The sequence below is a fragment of the Mustela nigripes genome, chromosome X, assembly GCF_022355385.1.
Source record: "Mustela nigripes isolate SB6536 chromosome X, MUSNIG.SB6536, whole genome shotgun sequence".
Lineage (NCBI taxonomy): Eukaryota > Metazoa > Chordata > Mammalia > Carnivora > Mustelidae > Mustela > Mustela nigripes.
In genome coordinates this window covers 83,740,506-83,763,229 of record NC_081575.1, presented here as the reverse complement: position 1 = coordinate 83,763,229, position 22,724 = coordinate 83,740,506, and the positions used below count along the sequence as shown (strand labels likewise).

The following is a 22,724-nucleotide window of genomic DNA, read 5'->3' as shown; positions in this document are numbered from 1 at the left end:
TTTTTTTTTTTTTTCTTTTTTCCAGGGTCACAAACTTACCATCCAATCTATGGAGGTCCTCCCTCTGGTATTAGAATTTAGGGTTAGTTATTAACTGAGGAGGGTGGCTGAGAAAGGGCAGAGGGAGGAGCCTCAAAGCAAGCTAGAAACTTCTCCAAAGAATAGTTATCTGCAGAAGTGTTGTTATAGTGTTGCTATACTCCCAGATCCTCATGGACGGTACTATGACTCTCATACAGGGACCTTCCAAAGGCTCTGTCCATCATTTCTATCTGCCACAGCCACTTCAAGCACCTTGATAATGCTAGGTCATGTAGCCGAGGAGACACTGCATGTGGTAGGCAAGACCTATTTCAAAGTACATTCTTGGGGCACCTGGGTGGCTCAGTGGGTTAAGCCGCTGCCTTCGGCTCAGGTCATGATCTCAGGGCCCTGGGCTCTCTGCTCAGCAGGGAGCCTTCTCCTCCCCACCCCCCACCTCTCTGCCTGCTTGTGATCTCTCTTTCTGTGTCAAATAAATAAATAAAATCTTTTTTTTTTAAGTACATTCTTGATTTGGGCCACACTAAAAATTGGCAGTTTTGTGTTATGCAGTAAGTGATCTAGCACAGCGTGACAGAAGTGTCTAACAGTCCAGCAGTGGTTCCTCAGAAGTAGTATTCTCTATTGCGGATTCCATGGCCTCCCTCCCAGATCTTAAGGACCTGAGACTCACACTGCAATTTTCCTCACCACTGACACCCTTGATGCCACAGAGTCGGCCAGATCACAGGGTCCAAGCAACAAGTCTGCTTGCGCTACAACCTGGGCTGGCTACAGTCTTTCCTGCTTTGGGCCCCCCTCAAAGCTGGCAGCCTTCTGTACTTGGTACATGGGCCAGAGATGTACTTCTAGGTGTGGATTATGTTCCCTCCAGATCCCAAAGAGGCCTGTATTTCCCTATTGTGAAGTTTGTGTGTTTGAACTTGTGGTAGTTTGAACACGTTATTCCATTGTCCCATTCTTCTAACTGCTTTCTCCAAGAGTCAGAATGAAGAATTAAACAGAAATATGATTAAGGATCACTAATCCCTTTAAGCCTTTACTAGTGGCACTGATCTCCATCATCCTCTAGAGTGCAATATTGGTTTCAGTTTACCATCTTGGTTGGTGGGGGAGGGCGAAAGCAAGAGTTTTCCATTTTGTTCTCCCCACTATGAAGGATCTTGGTACACAGGCCAAGGACCCAACATGGACGTTAATCCAATGGCTAAGACTGGGAAACGACCACTGGGCATGTCTGCAGTTGCAGTGGGCACTGTGAGTCAGACTTCAGCTAGCACTCAGCCCCCATTCCAACAGGAGGGCCATGATGATGCTTTGTGTCTGGGTATTAACATGAACTCAGAAAGCTATGTTCAGCAGTCCTAAAAATATCTGGGAACTCCCCTGTTCTCAGTGTATAGTCACCCAAATAAATGGCGATAGGTTTGGTGGTGGGGAGACAAGGGTGAGCAATAGACACCTGCTACAGCGCTGTAGGGTCCTTCTTTCGAGGGACATGGGAAACTCTCCGATTTGTTCCAGGTCTTAAATTTGGCTCAGATCTGGGAACTGAGCAAGGGACCCTTTTTAATAAAGCAATTGCCCTTGGACTCCTGTTCTTTGAATTTTGACCTTTTCTGATCATAATGTTAAACAACATTCCTACTGACTGCCCATCAGTTTTACGCCTAGAGATTCCAGGCTTATCAGCAGAGTCAATGCAGACAAGGAGAACTTAATGAGCTTGAGGGAATGTGTTTAGGTTTTTGCCATTTAATAGGATGTTGGCTGTGGGTTTTTGTAGATGTCTATTTAAATATTTTATTTTTAAATTATCTCTACACCCAGTGTGGGACTGGAACCTGCAACCCCAAGATCAAGAGTCATATGTTCCACTGCCTGAGCCAGCCAGGCCCCTCTGGAGATGTCTTTTAATAGATTGGGGAAGTTCCTTTCTACTTCTAGTTTACTGAGGGTTTTTTTTTTTATCCTGACTGTGTATTAATTTTACCATGTTATTTTCCTATAACCACTGAGATGATGTCTTCCCTTTATTGTTAATGTATTTAGTTAAATTGAATTCTGAATGTTAAACTTGCATTCATTTTCATGTTTTCTTGGATTCCAGCTGCTAATATTTTAAGTGTTTTTGCACCAGTCTTCATGAGGGTTATTAGTCTGTTCTTTTCCTGTAATTTCTTGGTCTGATTCTGGTGTCAGAGTAATGCTGGTGTGAGAAATTCACTGGGAATTATTTCTTCCTTATTTTTCTTCAAGAGTTTGTATAGGATTGATACTACATCACTATAAAGGTCTTGGAGGACAGTCTTCATGAGACCACCCTCACTTCTGATGTTAGTTGAAAGAACAGGGGTCCCCACAGTCATTGAACACCAAAGTTCAATAATTATATAGAAGGACTCACAGAATTCACTAAAAGTTATTATACTTATGACTATGGTTTAGCATAGCTAAGGGACACAGACTAAGATCAGCTGAAGGAAGAGATACAGAGGGCAAAGTCCAGGAAAGTACCAAACGTGGAGCTTCCAGTGGAGTCCTAGACAGTGTTTCTTGCTTGGCATTGATGCCTAGCAATGCGCACAGAGTACCACCATCCAGGGAAACTTCCCTGAGCCTTGGTGTCCAGAGCTCTACTGGGGCTCTGTCACATGAGCTTAGTTCACTGCCCACATGCCCAGTCTCCAGGTCCTCAGGAGGTTGAGCTTATACATGACCCAAAGGCCACACCCTAAAACATGTTGTTGGTGTGACCCAAAGCTCCTATCCTAAATCATGGTGTTACTATCTGCCTGGCCCAAGGTACCCAAACAAATGAAAGCAAGCCTATCGGGCATGACAAGCCAAGAGCTTAGAGATTACCTCCCAGGAGGCAAGGGCACAGCCTAGACTTTCTTTGGGCAAGATTCAATTATTTACTGTATGATCATCCTTAAATGTGAGCTAAGATTCACCACTGAAATTACCTGGGCCCTAAAGTTTTCCTAGTAGGAAGATTTAAACTTATGAAGCCAAATTCTTTACTAGATATAGGGCTATTGAGATTTCCTATTTCTTTTGGGGAAAATCTGATACTTTATGTCTTCTAGATAACTTGTCCATTTCTTATAAACTGTCTAATTTATTGACACAATTGTTCACATTTCATGGTTTTCTTATACATTTAGTATGACTCTAAGATGTATGTACTTCTTTCATTTGTTATATTGGTAACTTGTATCTTTCCCCCTTTTTTGTCAGCCATCTGGCTAGAGGTTTATGAAGTTTACTGCATCAGGACACCTGGGTGGTTCAGTTGATTAAATGTCTGCCTTCAACTCAGGTCATGATGCCGGAGTCGTGGGATTGAGTCCCACATTGCATGGAGCTCCTTGCTCAGCGGGAGCCTGCTTCTCCCTCTGCCCACCACTCCCACTGCTTCTACTCTCACGTGCGCTCTCTCTGGCAAAGAAACAAGATCTTTTTAAAGAAAGTTTACTGCATCATTTCCAACATATTTATCTTCCATTCCTTACATCATCATGCTTCCTTTCAGTCCTCAAGTATAATATATTTTTAAAGATTTTATTTATTTATTTGACAGAGATCACAAGTAGGCAGAGAGGCAGGCAGAGAGAGAGGAGAGGAAGCAGACTCCCTGCTGAGCAGAGAGCCTGATGCGGGGCTTGAACCCAGGACCCTGGGATCATGACCTGAGCCGAAAGCAGAGGCTTTAACCCACTGAGCCACCCAGGTGCCCGTATTTATAATATTTTAACAGGTGTTTTAAAGTCTACATATTTTTCCTTTCTTGGTCTGCTTCCATCATCTGATTATTTTTCTTGGCTATGAATCACATTTTCCTGTATCTTCGCATCTTAATATTTGATTGGATGCTGGACATAGTAAACTTACACTGCTGAAGGCTAGATTTTGTTATACTGCTTTAAAGGATGCTGGAGTTAAGAGACTTGGAGATCGAATTAGTTCTTTCAAGGGTTGTTTTTTAGCTTTGTTAGGGTAGGTTTACGGTACCCGTTACTCTAGGGCTAATTACCTCCACTGCTAAGACTTGCTCCTGACTCCCCATGTGTCCACTGATTGCTTAGGGTATTTAACTGGAATTGTCCATTCTGACCTGCCAGAACTCACATATTCCTGTCCTGTGTGGCCTGGGAACCCCTCAGCTTCCTAGCTCCCCAGTTGTTCTTTTCCTGGCCTTGTGGAGTTTATATATTATATGTATGTGTGTGTGTGCATGTGTGTGTGATATAGTATATATTATATATACACACATATTATATTATATTGCATATATTTTATACATGCATATATTATATATTATATGTGTATACATAAAATATATATTGTATATATTATATATTACATATATTATACACACACAGCTTAATATCCAGTTAAAACCTGATAGGGACTCCCTATTCCTTCTTTTTTTTAAACAGGAGAAAATGCAATTTAACAGGCCTTAGAATGGGGAATCCACACTGACAGAAAATTCCAAACACGATGTGGCAACAAGAAGCTTCTATGAGCTAAGGAGAAAGGTAAGGGCCTGAGGACACGAAAGAAAAGAAAGTCATTAGCAAGAAGGTGAAAGGAGATGTCTGGAAAAACAAGATTGTTCTATTATGCAGATGAGTTTCCTTGGTAAAGGGGGCCTCTGTTACTACTCTTCCTGTTGTAGGCTCTCCTCTCCAGTGTGGTTAGGGCATTCTGGGGGAGGCAGAGCACCTTCCCTGACCTGCTGAGTTTTTATTACTTTTAACTGGCACCAAGCTTTATGCCAAAGTGGCACATTTTGGTCTGTCTCATCCTGTACCCACTCAGTTCCCCCATCTGGAACTTCCCAGGAAGTTCCACATACTCAAAGCTGAGCTAGGAAAGAGCTAGTCTCATTGAGGCTGTCTCAGTCCTGACAACAGGTCCGTTTAAATTCATTCTGAGAGATGATAATGAAGATATGTTTTCAAAGTTAGGTCTCTGGTTCAAGAAATCGGGAATTAGGGGTGCCTGGCTGGCTCAATGGGTTAAAGCCTCTGCCTTCAGCTCAGGTCATGATCCCAGGGTCCTGGGATCAAGCCCCGCATCGGGCTCTCTGCTCAGCAAAGAGCCTGCCTCCTTCTCTCTCCCTGCCTGCCTCTCTGCCTACTTGTGATCTCTGTCAAATAAATAAAATCTTTAAAGAAAAAAAAGAAATCAGGAATTAAACAAGAGGCACTTCTATGGAAACAAAAGAAAACCAATGGTTAATGATCAGGTCATAATATAAGTCAGTCTCTGAGTCCTGAGGACAGCTGGTGGAAAAGATTGCTAGCTGTCAAGTTGAAACTTCTTCAGATATACTGAGAGCAGCAGTGGCAAGTCTGACCCATTTCCTGGTTTGCAGTTCAAATGTCTCGAGATCGCTAAGATGTCCCACACAGCAACAGGCATGGAGATTGCCCTCACGCGGGTGGTCGGGGTGATTCCTCTTAAGCTTACATCCAGTTGTTCATGTTTAGTTTGCAAGGCTCCAAGAAAGCCTTCAGCTTTTGTTTTCAAATGAATCCAACTCAAAGGTGGGAGAAAAATAAAAAATGTTGGCTTGGAGAGTTGCTGTCAGGCACTAGAAGAAATCAGGATCTAGTCCAGTCTATAATAAACAGTATTAGGGGGCACCTGGGTGGCTCAATAGGTCATGATTTCAAAACTGAGCCCCTCCTCAGGCTCTACACTCAGCACAGTCTTGTCATGCTCCCTCTTCTCTACCCCTGACCCCCTGTATGCCCACTCACTCGCTCTCAAATAAATAAATAAGATCTTCGTTTAAAAAACTGTCAGAATCTAATATTTACTCGGGTATGTTACTGAAACATTTTTTTCTCTATAATCACCCTCATTTTTACCAAAGACAGCCAAATTAACATTTGTTTGTAAAATAAGTCTAGTTTTTAACAACTTGGCCGAATTATTTACAGAACCTTGACAGGAATAGTGATTGGCCATATAGGTTCTTTTAAATCTGCTTTGCTGGAATTTTTCATAAGGAATTTCTAGATTGAATTTTTAATAGCCTTATGAGGCCAGAAGCCAAGTCAAAACGTGCACCAAATGCTTGCCGGACTGCCTGCAACACCTACAGATTTGGGTGAATTCCTCTCTTCTCGAGGAGGGGGACTCCCTACTTCTGTTGCTCTTTCTTGTGTGGACTATTATGCCCTGAAACTTCGAGTTGCCTCAGCCTTCTTGAGCACTCATCTCTTTCTCCTCAACTCCATGAACCACCGAACTCTTCTTGGGATCCTCTCCCTACGTCGTATTTTGCTAAGTGTCTCCCAGCAGAAAGCCAAGGTGGTCCAAGGGCCCACCTCGAGAGTCTTTTCGTTCTCAGCTTTACAATCCTGCATGGCCTTTGTTCACCATATGAAAACTGTTAGCCTTGTAAACTGTATCTATGATACCTAGTTGTTTATAATAGGTGGGGAAGGTTGGTCCTGGTTACTCCACCGTACCATTCCATTTCCGGCCATGACAGAGTAACCAGGACCGAACTTCTCCACATGCTGTAAACAACTAGATATCACAGATACACTATACAGGGCTGACAGTTTTCAAATGGTGTGATTTTATTACTCTTCCTTGGGATACCTAGACATTCTTAACTCCATGGCTTGATCTCTTTCATTGGCTTTTGAAAAACTTAACCGCTGTTTCATAAACATTCCTGCTCTAGTTATATGTGTTTTACCTTTTAGCTGTTTCCCAAATGCCTCTCACAATTTACTTACAGTTGTTTGCACTTTTTCCCTCTCTTTGGGACAAGTCACTCAAGTGACTCAAAGTCACTAATCATGTCTTCTGCTGTGTCTAATCTGCTGTTAAACCCATACAGAGTGAGTTCTTAGTTACTGTATTTTTTTTCAGTTGTAGCATACATATTTATCCCTTTTTAAAGATTCCAACAATTTAAATCCTCTTTCACCCATTTTGTCTTCTCCTTTATTTCTGTTACAGTAATGATCAGAGTGCTTTTTGCTGAGTCCAATATCAAACTCATCTGAGTTTTGTGTGTCAGTTCTCTATTGCTGCTGAAACAAATTAGCACAAATGGTGGCTTAGAGCAGCACCCATTTATCAATTCCTAGTTATGCAGGTCAGAAATCCCTGTGGGCTTAGCTACCTTCCATCTCAGAAAGTGGGACTCAAGGTATAGGCTGGGCTGGGTTCTTATCTGGAGGCTGTGGGGAAGAGCCTACTTCTGAGTTCATTTGGCGTTGGCCAAATTCAGTTCCTCAGGGCTGCTGGACCAAGGCCCTCACTTCCTGGCTGGCTGTCCATCAGGGGCTGCTCTCAGATCCTGGGTAATGCTCACAGATTTTGCCCCATATCAGCAATGGAGACTCTCTCGTGTTGAACACCTTCCATAACTTCAAATATCTGACTTCCTTTTTTGCCACCCAGCTGGAGGAACCGCCTTTCAAAAGCACCTAGGAAAAGATGAGACCCACTCAAATCATCTCCCTTTGGTCAGAGAATGTAACAATACCAGAGAAATGGGATCCCATCACATTCACAGGTCTCACCCACAGTCAAAGGGCCGGGAGGAGGCGGATCACAAAACAGAGGCCGTGGGGGTCATTCTTAGAAGCATGCCGACCACAGTTGTTCACTTTAACAACCACATCTTTCTGCTTTTTCTCATGCCTAGTAATATGTATCAGACACTGTGTATTTGAACACTGCAGAGTTTGCCTTTTCCTCTATTCAGCAGATAAAGTCTGGGACTGTCACCTCAAACGAATGAGGGCTGTACTGCAGTGTTAAGATAACCCAGCTCTCTGTAGCGCTGTTCCTCAGGCTAGCCCTCCTGCCCTTCTGCTTGAGAGCCTGTTGGGTCTCTCTCTGCCCAGGCCTGAGACTGCTTGAGATTTAGTTCCCCTTCATAGGTACTGAGCTGAGCTCTTTAGCCTCCTTCTCCACCATCGTGCAGGCCTCTGGTTCAGTCTAGACTGTTTCCGAAAGCCATGTGACACCGCACAAGGGCTCACTTTGCCTTCCTGGCCCAGGCCGCTAACCCCCCTACACCATCACGAACTCAGCAAACATCCTATGGACAAAACTCGTCATGCTTCTGGGGCTCTTTTCATTTCCAAGTCAGCCCTATATAACCTCTAAAAGCTCTTCTGGACCTCTTTCCCCTTGTAAAGTCTGTCAGCTTGGGCCAAGCCCCATCCTCTGCTCATACCCAGAATCAGCAAATGCCTCCAGATAATGGACGGAAGTTGTCTGGTACCTAGAAAACACACTTCACTCTCTAGAACTTTAATTCATCTAATCCTCGTTGTTTCCACAGCTCTGCAACAGCTCCAAAATACTTCTTGCACCATTTATCCCCCTTCCCTCCTAGCTGTCGTGATTGCTGGCCTGGCGAGACCAACTACAATGTCCACGGAGATTCAAGTCTGCTCATTACTTTCTATTAAACATCAAAATCCAAGACAAAAGGGAGACAGTAGCAAATAAACCACATACGATGTTCCCACCTTTATTCTGTCGGGTGAGGTCTGGAAGGATGAAGGGTCTCATGGAAAAGCACACAAATGGGCTTCACAAAGGAGCCACAGACTGTGACTTGGAGTAGGGGGCTAATGCTTGCTATACTGCTTAGTATCTCTGCGTCTTAGACACACTCCTTACGATTGTTTCCTCAAGCTGTAAAACATTAGGAGATGTGTTTGGTTGGGGGACGTGAGACTGTCGTTATCCTCCTTGCTTAAGAGTGTTGCTGAGGGGACGCCTGGGTGGCTCAGTTGGTCAAGCAGCTGCCTTCGGCTCAGGTCATGATCCCGGCGTCCTGGGATCGAGTCCCACATCGGGCTCCTTGCTCCGCAGGGAGCCTGCTTCTCCCTCTGACTCTGCCTGCCTCTCTGCCTGTGCTCGCTCTTGCTCTCTCTCTCTCTCTCTGACAAATAAATAAATAAAATCTTAAAAAAAAAGAGTGTTGCTGAGAAGCAGAAAAATCCATTAATGTAACATTTTTATGAAACAAAAAAGCCTTTACTTACATGGAGAAAGTTTAAATTATGTTTGAACACTTTCCCCACAAGTAATATTTAGAGAGTCTTTGCCTTATAGAAACAAAGTCTGAGCCTGGATAAATGATTTTTCTGAAGGTTGTGAATTCTTGGCCACTTTGATCCTTCCGTGCTTCCTTGTCTGCTAATGCAGTTTGCCACTGAGGTTGGTCTTTTTCCTTGTGGTTGTCTACCCGGTCTCCAACTTGCCGGAACTCTAGGGAAACAAATGCAATGAATCATCATTTCTACTCTATATCGTGTTATGGGATAAAATTAATTCATAAAAGCCCTGCTGTGAACCCCTGACACTAGGGCTTGGGCTGATGCGGATGGGCTGTCGCTGTGCTCCACCACTGCAACCTCCTCCGGCTGCAAACACAGAGAAATGCTGGCTAATATTTAACGAAAATAATTAACACTCAGTCAAAGGTGCCTGGGTAGCTCAGTTGTTAAGCGTCTTGCCTTCCACTCAGGTTATGATCCCAGGATCCTAGGATCAAGTCCCTCAATAGGCTCCCTCCTTGGCAGGGAGCCCACTTTTCCCTCTCCCTCTGCTGTTCCCCATGCTTGTGCTCTCAGTCCTTTTATAAAGTAAATAAATAAATAAAATCTTTAAAGAAAACATTCGGTTAAGCTGGAGATCAATAAAGAATATTGTGACAAAAATCAAGAGGAGATTTAAAGTCAGGAGTGAACAGGAACTGAAGCTGTGTGGCTTTGCAGTTGGGGGATTTCAGGCTCTAATTCATGAGCAGAGTGGGTTCTAGGCCACAGGACACAAATGGACAAAGTACTAGAACTGAGCTACCTCATAAAAGCTGGAAGTCATAAAGCACATTGAAGCTTTTGAAATAGGAACTGGAAAGAGGTCACCCTCCAGGTGATGAAAACAGAAGAACCAGGAGTTACTTACAAGAAATCAGAACCCTGGTCCTGTACCACAGATAGGCATGCATTCTAAATGGACATGCGCAGTATAATACAAAACCTAGAAGCTGAAAAATTCCCCTAACAGTTGGTCCTGTGATACAACAGCAGAGCACAGAATTAGTATCATGGAAGTCTGCTCCTATGAGGGATATCCCTGTCGGAAAGGTGCTCAGGTGGCCAAGCGGGACAGAATCCTACATAGGACAGTGTGATCTCAGGATCCCTAGGGTCACAAAAAGGACAGAGGTGCCTGAGTGCTGCAGAGTTTCCAGGCACTGCAGCAGGGAAGCTGGATGCAATCAGTGAACTGAGGAATGGGCGTTCAGCTTGGTGTTGCCATAAACTGCAAACCATTGCACAGCTGGGAGACCGCCCCCCAGGCAGGGGCCCAGCGAGGAGCAGAATCACAGTGACACCCCCACACCCCACCCCCAGGAGTGGGTACACGCCACAGAAGTCTACGGGGTTTGGAGACTCGAAGTGGGGAAGTATGCCTGAGATAGACAAGCTCGGCCACAGGCCAGGTGAGCATGGAGTGTAGACAGAGACCAGGGAGACAGGAGTGATTCACTGCTTTTCCCTGAGGGTGCCCTCAGGAGTGGGGGGTGTGAACTTTCCTGGGGCTGGAGACTGGGAGGCTGCCATTTTCATTCTCATCCTTTAAGCGGTGTGGAAAAGCAGAAAGCCTTCAGGGAACAAAAATCACAAAGCATGGGGCGCCTGGGTGGCTCAGTGGGTTAGGCCTCTGTCTCCTGGGTGGCTCAGTGGGTTAAGCCTCTGCCTCCAGCTCGGGTCATGATCTCAGGGTCCTGGGATCGAGCCCCGCATCGGGCTCTCTGCTCGGCAGGGAGCCTGCTTTGCCCCCTCTCTCTGTCTGCCTCTCTGCCTACTTGTGATCTCTGTGTGTCAAATAAATAAATAAAATCTTGGAAAAAAATCACAAAGCAGTCCAGAACCCCTTACTTAGCCCTGATCCCTGGCAAGGGCGGTGCAATTCCACCTGGGGCAAAGACACCTGAGAATCAGCTCCCGAGGCCCCTTCCCCAGAAGATCAGCAAAAACATTCAGCTAAGACCAAGTTTACAGTCACACAGAACGGCAAAACTCAAGCACTAGAGGAAAATAGTATATAGAACTCATGGGAGTTTTTTTCTCATTATTCTTTAGTCTTTCAATTTTAATTTTTTTTCTCTTTCCCTTTGAACCTGTTTCTTATTTTATCAACTCTTTAAGTATTTTTCAATTTTCATTTTTACAGTTACATTCCATCATTTCCTTGTATTTTATTTTTGTATATATAAATTTCTCTTTCTTTACAATTTTGGGATGCAGTTTCTTCTAGTAAACAGACTAAAATACACCCAGGATCTAGTGTATTGTTCTGTTCTCTTCACTTGTCTGATATTCTTTTTTCTTTTTTTTTAAGTCTTTTTAAAATTTCATCTTTACAGTTACATTCTATCCTTTCATTGTATTAAAATTTCTTTTTGTACACATCTAAGTATTGCATCTGTTATAATTTTGGGATACAGTTTTCTAACAACCAGACCAAAATACACACAGGATCTACTGTACTGGTCTGTTGTGTTCACTTGTCTGATTATATTCTCTTTTTTTAATTTTAATTTTCTTTTCAGTTTCGGGTGTCTTCTGATTTATTAGTGTATATTCCTCTGGAGTGGTTGCTGCCATTTTAGTATTTTGTTCTCCTGCTCATCTATTCTTCTCTGGACAGAATGACAAGACAGAAAAACTCACCTCAAAAGAGAGAACAAGAGGTAGTATTGATTGCCAGGGACCTAATCAATATGGAAATTAGTAAGATGCTAGAACTAGAGTTCAGACTAACGATTATAAAGATACAAGTTGGGCTTGAAAAAAGCATAGAAGACACTAGGGAATCCCTTTCCAGAGAAATAAAAGAACTAAAATCTAATCAAGTTGAAATTTAAAAATAGGCTATTAATGAGATGCAATAAAAAATGGAGGCTCTAACTGCTGGGATAAATGAGGCAGAAGAGAGAATTAGTGATACAGAAGACCAAATAATGGAAAATAAAGAAGCTGAGAAAAAGAGAGATAAACAACTACTGGATCACAAGGGAAGAATATAAGAGATAAGTGATACCACAAAGCAAAACAATATTAGAGTAACTGGGATCCCAGAAGAAGGAGAGAGAGAGAGAGAGAGAATGAATAATGGAGCAAATTATACTTGTGAGCTTCCCTAATCTGGGGATGGAAACAGGCATTCAAGTTTAGGAGGCACAGAAAACCCCCCTCAAAATCAATAAAAACAGGTCAACATCTTGACATATAATAGTGAAGTATGCAAATCTCAGAGACAAAGAGAAAATCCTGAAAGAAGCTCAGGACAAGAGATCTGTAACCTCCAACAGCAGAAACATTAGACTGGTAGCAGACCTATCCACAGAAACCTGGCAGGCCAGAAAAGACCAGCATGATATATTCAGGGTGCTAAATGAGAAAAATATGCAGCCAAGAATACTCTATCCAGCAAGGCTGTCATTCAAAATAGAAGGAGAGATAAAAAGCTTCCAGGACAAACAGAAAATAAAAGAATTTGTGATCACTATACCAGTCCTGCAGGAAATATTAAAGGGGATCCTCTAAGCAAAGAGAGAGCCCAAAAGTAACATAGACCAGAAAGGAACAGACACAATATATAGAAACAGTGACTTTACAGGTAATACAATGGCACTAGATTCATATCTTTTAATAGTTACTCTAAATTTAAATGGGCTAAATGCCCAAATCAAAAGACACAGGGCATCAGATTGGATAAAAAAGCAAGACCCACTGATATGGTGTCTACAAAGGACTCATTTTAGACCAAAGATACCTCCAGATTTAAAGTGAGGGGGTGGAAAACCATTTATCATGCTAATGGACAGCCAAAGAAAGCTGGGGTAGCAATTCTCATATCAGACAAATTAGATTTTAAGCCAAAAACTGTCATAGAGATGAGGAAGGACACTATATGGTAATTAAAGGGTCTATCCAACAAGAAGATCTAATTATAAATATTTATGCCCCTAACATGGGAGCAGCCAATTATATAAGACAATTAATAACAAAATTAAAGAAACACATTGATAATAATATAAGAATAGTACACACCCCACTCACAGCAATGGACAGATCATCTATGCAGAGATCAACAAGGAAACAAGGGCTTTGAATGACACACTGGCTCAGATGGACTTCACAGATATAGCCTAGGCATTCCATCCTAAAGCAACAGAATACACATTCTTCTCAAGTGCACATGGAACATTCTCCAGAACAGATCATATACTGGGTCACAAATCAGGTCTCAACTGGTACATAGACTGAGATCATTGCCTGCATATTTTCAGATCACATGCTTGGAAACTTGAACTCAATCAGGAGAAAATTTGGAAAGAACTCAAATACATTGAGGCTAGAGAGCATCCTACTAAAGAATAAATGGATCAACCAGAAAATTAAAGAAGAATTTTAAAAATTCATAGAAACACATGAAAATAAAAACACAATTGTTCAAAACCTTTGGGATGTAGCAAAGGTGATCTGAAGAGGGAAGTATATAGCAATACAAGCATTTTTCAAGAAACAAGAAAGGTCTCAAATATACGACCTAACCTTACACCTAAAGGAGCTGGAGAAAGAACAGGACATAAAGCCTAAACCAAGCAGGAGATGAGAAATAATAAAGATTAGAGCAGAAACCAATGAAATAGAAACCAAAAGAACAGTAGAACAGATCAATGAAACTAGGAGCTGGTTCTTTGAAAGAATTAATAAGATCAATAACCCCCTGGCCAGACTCACCAAAAAGAAAAGAGAAAGGACCCAAATAAACAAAATCATGAATGAAAGAGGAGAGATCACAAAGAAATACAAACAATTATAAGAACATATTCTGAGCAACTATATGCCAACAGATTAGGCAATGTGGAAGAAATGGATGCATTCCCAGAAACACATAAATGACCAAAACTGAACTAGGAAGAAATAGAAAACCCAAACAGACCCCTAATCAGTGAGGAAATGGAAGCAGTAATCAAAAATCTCCCAACAAGGGATGCCTGGGTGGCTCAGTTGGTTAAGCAGCTGCCTTCGGCTCAGGTCATGATCCCAGCGTCCTGGGATCGAGTCCCACATCAGGCTCTCTGCTCAGCGGGGAGCCTGCTTCTCCCTCTGCCTCTGCCTGCCACTTTGTCTGCCTGTGCTTGCTCTCTCCCCCCTCCCTCTCTCTGATAAATAAATAAAATCTTTTAAAAAAAATAAATAAAAATAAAAATCTCCCAACAAATAAGACTCCAGGACCAGATGGCTTCCCAGGGCAATTCTACTAAACATTTAAAGAAGAATTAATTCCTATTCTTCCAGAGCTGTTTCAAAAAATTGAAATGGAAGGAAAAGTTTCAAACTCTTTCTATGAGGCCAGCATTACCTTGATCCCCAAAGCAGACAAAGACCCCACCAAAATCCCTGATGAACAAAAATGAAAAAATTCTCACCAAGACACCAGCCAATAGGATCCATGAGTACCTTAAAAGGATTATTCACTTACCAAGATTTATTCCTGGACTGCAAGGTTGGTTCAACATCCACAAATAAATCAATGTAATATGACACATTGATAAAAGACAAGACAAGAGCCATACAATCCCCTTAACAGATGCAGAAAAAGCATTTGACAAAGTACAGTATCCTTTCTTGATTAAAACTTTTCACAGTGTAGGGATAGAGAGAACATACCTCAATATCATAAAAGCCATCTACCAAAAGCCCAGAACAAATATCATTCTCAATGGGGAAAAACCGAGAGCTTTTCCTCTAAGGTCAGGAACACAACAGGGATGTTCACTATCACCACTGTTGTTAAACATAGTACTAGAAGTCACAGCCTCAGCAATCAGACAACAACAACAAGAACAAAAAATAAAAGGCATTGAAATTGGCAAAGAAGAAGTTAAATTCTCAGTCTTCGCAGATGACATGATACTCTATGTGGAAAACCCAAAAGACTCTACCCCAAAATTGCTAGAACTCATACAAGAACTCAGCAGAGTGGCAGGATATAAGATCAATACACAATCAGTTGCATTTCTATACACTAACAATGAGAGAGAAGAAAGAGAAATTAAGGAGTCAATCCCACTTACAATTGTACCCCAAACCATAAGATACCTAGGAATAAACCTAACCAAAGAGGCAAAGTATCTATACTCAGAAGACTATAAAACACTCATGAAAGAAACTGAGGAAGACACAAAGAAATGGAAAAACGTTCCATGCTCATGGACTGGAAGAACAAATATTGTGAAAATGTCTATGCTACCTATATATAACCTATATATTCAATGCAATCCCTATCAAAATACCATCAACTTTTTTTTCACAGAACTGGAACAAATGATCCTAAAATTTGTACAGAACCACAAAAGACCCCAAATAGCCAAAGGAATGTTGAAAAAGAAAACCAAAGTGGGTGGCATCATAATTCTGGACTTCAAGCTCTATTACAAAGCTGTAATCATCAAGACAGTATGATCTTGGCACAAAAACACATCCACAGATCAGTGGAACAGAATGGAGATCCCAGAAATGGACCTCAAATCTATGATCAACTAAACTTCAACAAAACAGGAAAGAATATCCAATGAAAAAAAGACAGTCGCTTCAATGACGGGTCTTAGGAAAATTGGACAACCACATGCAAAAGAATGAAACCAGACCATTTTCTTACACCATACACAAAAAATAGACTCAAAATGGATGAAAGACCTAAATGTGAGACGGGAATCAATCAAAATCCTAGAGAACACAGGCAACAACCTGTGCGTCCTTGGCCACAGCAACTTCTTGCTAGGCATGTCTCCAATGGCAAGGGAAACAAAGGCAAAAGTCAACTATTAGGACTTCAACAAGATAAAAAGCTTTTGCACAGCAAAGGAAATAGTCGACAAACCCAAAAGACAGCTGAGAGAATGGGAGAAGATATTTGCAAGTGACATATCAGATAAATGCCCAGTATCATTATAAAGAACTTATCAAACTGAACACCCAAAGAATAAATAATCCAGCCAAGAAACGGGCAGAAGACATGAACAGACATTTCTCCAAAGAAGACCTACAAATGGCCAAAAGACACATAATAAAATGCTCAACATCATTCGGCATCAGGGAAATCAAAACCACAATGTGATACCTACCACCTGACACCAGTCAGAATGGCTAAAATTAACAAATCGGGAAGCAACAGATGTTGGCGAGGATGAGGAGAAAGGGGAACCCTCTTACACTGTTGGTGGAAACGCAAGGTGGTGCAGCCACTCTGGAAAACAATATGGAGGATAAAAATTGGAAAACAGACCTACCCTATGACCCAGCAATTGCACTACTGGGTATTTACCACAAAGATAAAAATGTAGTGATCTCAAGTAATACCTGCACCCGAAGGTTTATAACAGCAAAGTCCACAATAGCCAAACTATGGAAAGAGCTCAGATGTCCACTGACAGATGAATAGATAAAAAAGATGTGGTATATATATATATATATATACAATGGAATAATACTCAGGCATCAAAAAAAATGAAATCTTGCCATTTGCAACAACATGGATACAACTAGAGGGTATTAGGCTAAGCAAAATAAGTCAATCAGAGAAAGACAATTATCATATGATCTCACTGATATGAGGAATTTGAGAAACAAGACAGAGGATCATAGAGGAAGGGAGGGAAAAATAAAATAAGATGAATCAGAGGGAGAGACAAACCATAAGAGACTCTTAATCACAGGAAACAAACTGAGGGTTGCTGGGGTGTAAGGGGTTTGGGGGGGAATGGAGTAACTAGGTGACAGACATTGAGGAGGAGGCCATCTGTTGTAATGAGTACTGGGTATTACATAAGACTGGTGAATCACTGAACTCTACCTCTGAAACTAATTATATGCTATATGTTAATTAATTGAATTAAAATTTTAAAATAAACATAAACCTTTACTGAATATGTTTAAAAAACCTTATCTTCAAAAAAGTCACTGAAACAAATGGAATTGAGTATGAAAAAATAGTAATAATAAAAAAAGTTGATGCTTACCTCACAACAGATATAAAAGTTAACTCATTATCAGTCTTAGCTTTATTTTTATTATTTTTAAAAGATTCTACCCATTTATTTGTCAGAGAGAGAAAGAGAAAGAGAGAGCACAAGCAGGGGGGAGCAGCAGGCAGAGGAGGAAGCTGGTTCACTGCCAAGAAGGAACCCAACATGAGACTCGATTCCAGGACCCGGGGATCATGACCTAAGCTGAAGGCAGACATTCAACCAACTGAGCCATCCAGGCCTCCTTCAGTCATAGCCTTAACTATAAGAACTAAATTATATTCTGTTAGAAAACATATGGGAAAAGTCATTCTTACCATGGGTTAGAAAGAAATTTGATAAATGGGTCACAAATGCATGAACCATAAGAGAAAAACATGCTAAACTGGACTTTATCAAAAGTAAAAATGTCTTCAAAAGACACAAACAATCCACAACTTGGGAGTAAATGCTGGAAAATGCACAGAAGATAAAGAACTTGCAAATAAAATATATAAAGAAAACAAAGAGACATATTTAAAGATGTATTTATATATGTAGAAAATGATAACAATTATTATATAAAACTGGCAAAAGATTACAATAGACACCTCACCAAAGATAAACAGATTGCAGACAAGCACATGAAAAGATGCTCAGGATCAACAGTCATTACAAAAATGCAAATTTAAGGGGCACTGGGTGGCTCAGTCAGTTAAGCATCTGCCTTCAGCTCAGGTCACCATCTCAGGGTCATGGGATTGAGCCTACATCCAGCTCCTCGCTTAGCAGGAGGGCTGCTTCTCCCTCTCCATCTCCCCCTCCCACCAGCTCGTGCTCTGTCTCAAATAAATAAACAAAATCTTTTAAAAAATGCAAATTTAAGGCATGCCTGGGGGGCTCAGTTGGTTAAGCTGCTGCCTTCGGCTCAGGTCATGATCCCAGTGTCCTGGAATAGAGTCCCACATCGGGCTCCTTGCTCAGTGGGAGCCTGCTTCTCCGACTGCCTCTGCCTGCCATTCTGTCTGCCTGTGCTCACTATGACAAATAAATAAATAAAATCTTTTAAAAATGCAAATTTAAGTCACAGTGAGCTTCCCATACACACCTACATGAAAAGTGTGTTGTTAGTAGGAAAACAAAATGGTATAGCCATGTTGGACAACAGTTTTGCAATGTCTTATAAAGTTAAACATATGCTTACCATATGACCAAGCAACCTCACTACAGATATTTACCCAAAAAATATAAAAACATATGTCCACATAAATAGCTATACAGAATTTCACAAGTTTCACTGATAATGACCAAAAACCATGAACAATTCAAACGGGAATTAAGTGCTCCTAGGATAAACCTAAACAAGGCAGCAGAACCAGAAGACAGCATACCTCCAGACTACTTGCACATTTGACCAAGGCAAAAAGAAAACAATACAAAAATGTTCCGCACTTTACTCATACCAGGGAAAGTGTCAACATTTGTGTAAAGGCGGGTGTCAGAAAGAGCGAATTGGAAAAAGGGGGCCATTATGCTGTGCACACAGGCATGTCAGCAGAGGAGACAGTCCTGCGAGGCTGGCAGTGTCACTCGTCACCCTGATCCTGCCCTTGCAGGACGGGGGCAGGCCCCCTGCCTCATGGCACCGTCCCTCCATCCACTTGGACATCTCATCTCTCTCCTCCAATGGGGTCCAACTGCCCACCATCACACAGTGGGCATGCTCTCCCTCAGCTGGAGGAGGGACAGAGGCCACCGCAGGTCCAGCTCTTCCTGGACCTACTCATCCTCTAAGCCTCCATCCCCTGGCCTAGGGTCCGGGTCTGTCCCGGGAACCTACACCCCCTGCACTGGGTTCTGGCTCTGTCTTGAGTCCCTGCCCTTCTGCCCCGAGCTCTGGGGTTGTGCTCTGAGGCTCCTCCCTCTGCCATGGGCTCTGGGTCTGGGCTGAGGCTCCTCCTCTCAGGCCCCTCAGAAGAGCTCTCTTGTTCCTAAGGATGCAGGACCTAAGGATTCAGAGACAAACGCGTTTCAGCTGGGACCATCCCTGGGGCACCACATCTGTGTCTCTGACCCAGGGGGACTCACCTTCTGAGGTCTCAGACTGGCTCTTCTGTAGACTCGGAAGCCCAGGTGCAGGTGAGCTGGGTCACGCAGTCGGTGAGCCCTGGTCCCAGTGACGCACCCCGCTCCTGGAAAGAAGGACCACACAGGAGATGCAATCAGCAACCCCTGTGATGGACTGAAGCTGAGGAAAACTCCAGTGTTTTACTTTATGCGAGGAAGCCCAAGGCCTCATCTGAGTTGGAAGAGCGATGTTCAGTAGGACCCTATTAACACCAGACAAGGAGCTGAGCACTGCCTCTGCAATCAACTCACGGCCTGCTCTGTCGCTTTTATTCGTCCAGTGAAAATGGGGAGGGCCCGCTATGTGCCTGTACTAAGCGCTGCAGATCCACCAGGGAACAAACTCGGCAGAGGTCCCCGACCTTGTGGAGCTCTAGATCCACCAGGGAACAAACTCGTCAGAGGTCCCCGACCTTGTGGAGCTCTATTCGAGCCTCTATTCAAGGCAGACAGCAACCACAAACTTGATCAATTTCGGAAACGGTAGTTAGAAAGGCCAAGCGCTAGGCAGGAGGGAAAGAGGCAGAAGGATGCCCCGGGGTTGCGTGGCCATGTGACTTGGGACAGCGGCCTGAGCCTTTCTGTTCTTGCTTCCTCGCAATAAAACGAAGATAACCGTAGCACCTGCTCACAGGCCGTCAGGAAGAGGAGCGGGGACCGCAAAGGTGCCTCGCACTTACTAGGCACTCCGCAAACTCACTGACTGTATCACTCGCCGCCGCCCGCATCCCGACGCCCGCACTCGGCCCGTCGCCCAGTGCCGCGAGCCCTCAGAGGCGCGAACCCACCAACCCCGCCCTCCCCTGCAGCCCGTATCCGCTCCGCCTTCCCGTACTCGACTCCCACAACCCGACGGTCGCGGTGGATAACAACAACCGGCGCGACGGCGCGCCGCTCTCGGGTCAGCGGAGCACTTCCGCTCCTGTCGCCCCGCAGCCCGAGGTCGGAGCGCGGCGCACGCGCACGGAGACGGGGCGAGGGGGCCGAGTCCGCACTGTCTATGGGCAAGATGGGCCGTGTCGCGGACAGTGGTTCTGTCGGGGTTCCTCTGCGGCGCGAAGCGGCGACCAGAGCGTGCGAACATTTTCCGCGACGAGTCGCACATTCAGGCGCGGGACGGGCTGGGGCGGGGCGGGAATGGGCCTCCGGGCGGCGAGGCGCCTGCGGAGGGGTTCAGCGGCTCCAGTCCCGCCGCCTCGGAGGCCGAGGCGCTGTGTCCCGCGCGTTGTGGTGCGCACCGGCCACCCCGCAAAGCCACGCTCTCCGCTTCCTTCAGCTCGTCGGAATAAGAAACGGTAGCGGCTCCCGCTGCCGTCCTCAGCGGCACAGGGGCGCGGCCATCTTGGGGGCGGGGCCGTTCCCTGGGAGCCGGGCGGGTCCCGGGTCCGAGGGGGCCAGAGGGCAGGGGTCAGGCCCCGTCGGGGGAAGAGTCCCGGAGGAGAGCCTGGGCGCGGGGCTGGAGGGCAGCCACACCCACAGACGCGGACGCCTCTGCCCGATTCTCCTGAAAGAAATCGTGCTGCTCCAGTTTCAGGGACCCCGGGCGTCCTGGGAGAGTGTGGTTTTGCTGACAGCACCGCCTAAAGAAGCAGAGAGTTTTGGTCTCTGACAGTGGCAGGCACTGGTGGCGTGGCCGCTAATAAAGCCTGTCCGTGCCGTTGAGGAAAGTTTGCTGTTTCCGTCAGGGTGTGGGGAAAAGAGACCAAGTGTGTGGCGCCCTTGTAGCTGCCTGGGCCCCGAGCAGAACCCTGGGCCGGTGTCAGGTCAGATGTGCCCGATTCCTTGTGAGCTGGAGCCACAGGTGCCACGCACTGTGAGGGAAGCCTGTGGCAGAAACCGTCACGCAGTCCCGCGTACACGTCGGTAAGCTTCCGCGGGAACATACTGCTTTCTCCCTGTCTTTCCCTTTGCTCTCTAGGAGTGAACTGAGGTTCCCGGTGGTTTGGGGGATTCCTAGCCCGGATCTACAGCGCAGAGTTCTGGGAAGTGACGGCCCAAGCCTTTAGGATCCCAGGGAAAGAGCCCGCTTTCCGTGAGGCGCGTGAGTGGGTACTGCTGCCCACTGTGAATGCATTCCGTGTGCGTTTGTAAGTGACGGCCAGGCTTTTAGACGCCTCCTGTTTCTTTCTAGAGAAGAGACCTGCTGTCCTTTTCGGCCATCACCGTCGGGAGGCAGGAAAGGTTTAGCCGAGTTGGTATGCTAGTGTCCCTAGGACAGCTGAGAAACCCCAGCTGCCGAAGTCCCTGGTGCTGGGCCCTGGTCAGACTCTCCCGGATCCTCGTAAGACACGGGCAGGTGCTCGCACAGAAAGACTATGCCGAGCGGTTGGCGTGGGGCCTGGGGAAGGACACGTGTGTGTTACTCCGGCAACGGTAGCATTTCTTGTGTGACTTTGCCATTTCAGACCGGAGAAGCATGCAAGGTGTTCTTCCGGTCCGTCCTCTGCCCGGGATTTTCGGATATATCAGTCCATAGGGGGGAAGGCTTGTCTACAGCACTTTCTGGCCCCTTGGGTCACAGCGGAGGACCACCTGCCTAAAGGGCTGTTGTGACTGACGTAGGGCGCATCTTAGAGCCCCAAGCCCAGGATTGAGCCCACATTGGGCTCCTGGTTTGCGCTGGTGGTTTACGCCCTCTCGCACACACTCGGTAGCACGTTGGTGCCGTTGCTGTACCTTCCCATAGCGTGGGCTTCCCCTTTGCTGCCTTCTTGCGCAATCGTGCCCGTGCCCGGTTCCATCCTTACCCAGGGTCACCACTCATACTCACCTGAAAACATTTTTTCCCGTCGGCCTCTAGACTTCTAATGAAGTGAAAATTAATTGTAAAGGGTAAACCCAGGAGACCCGGATTGCTCGAGGCCCGTACATTCCCCAGAAAATCCTGTTGCCGGAGCACTGGTCATTGTCTGGCTCCCGGGAGACCACTGCTAAGCCCCTGTCACATTCTGCCTAGTGAGACTGTAGTCTGAGCATTGCTGTTCCAGTGTGGCCCGAGAGCGTCTGCAGACAGTGTGACTCAGGGTGAAGGTCTGGGTTTGCCTGCGTGAGGCCCTGGGCGGTGCTGTATTAGTTTGGCCTCTGGAGGGCGGTAGCCTGAGTAGCTACTGTCAGTCACAGGGATGCCGCCAGCCAGCACAACCTCCCAGCAAGGCCCCAGGCCCCAAGGCTGGAGCGAGCTTCCCGGGCTGGCCGGGCATGGCAGGTTTTGTCACACACATGGTTCCTGGGAGAATGAATCGGTGACCTTGGGACTCCTTTGGGGGGCAATCACTGCCATGTCATGCCTGGCTGCTAATGGCCCTCACCCCTACCCCCTTTCCCTTTGCTGCTTCTACTCCGCACGCTTTCCCTGCAGTGAGTCCTAACCATGCATCAAATAGCTCAGGAGGCCTCACAGGCCTCTGAGAAGCAGAACAGCGTTTCTGAGTCCTGAGTCCTAGGGCATCATGGAGCCCGAGGG

At 45.0% G+C, this 22,724-nt stretch overlaps 1 long non-coding RNA gene across 1 annotated transcript; it reads right to left on the bottom strand.

Moving 5' to 3' along the window:
- Nucleotides 1-7,617: 7,617 nt before the first annotated feature.
- Nucleotides 7,618-20,090, bottom strand: LOC132007372 (uncharacterized). Its single transcript, XR_009401326.1, has 3 exons — nucleotides 19,942-20,090; nucleotides 19,223-19,326; nucleotides 7,618-9,315 (listed from the first exon to the last, which is right to left on the bottom strand). It is a non-coding gene; the product is annotated as an uncharacterized LOC132007372 (long non-coding RNA).
- Between the last annotated feature and the right edge of the window lie 2,634 nt (nucleotides 20,091-22,724).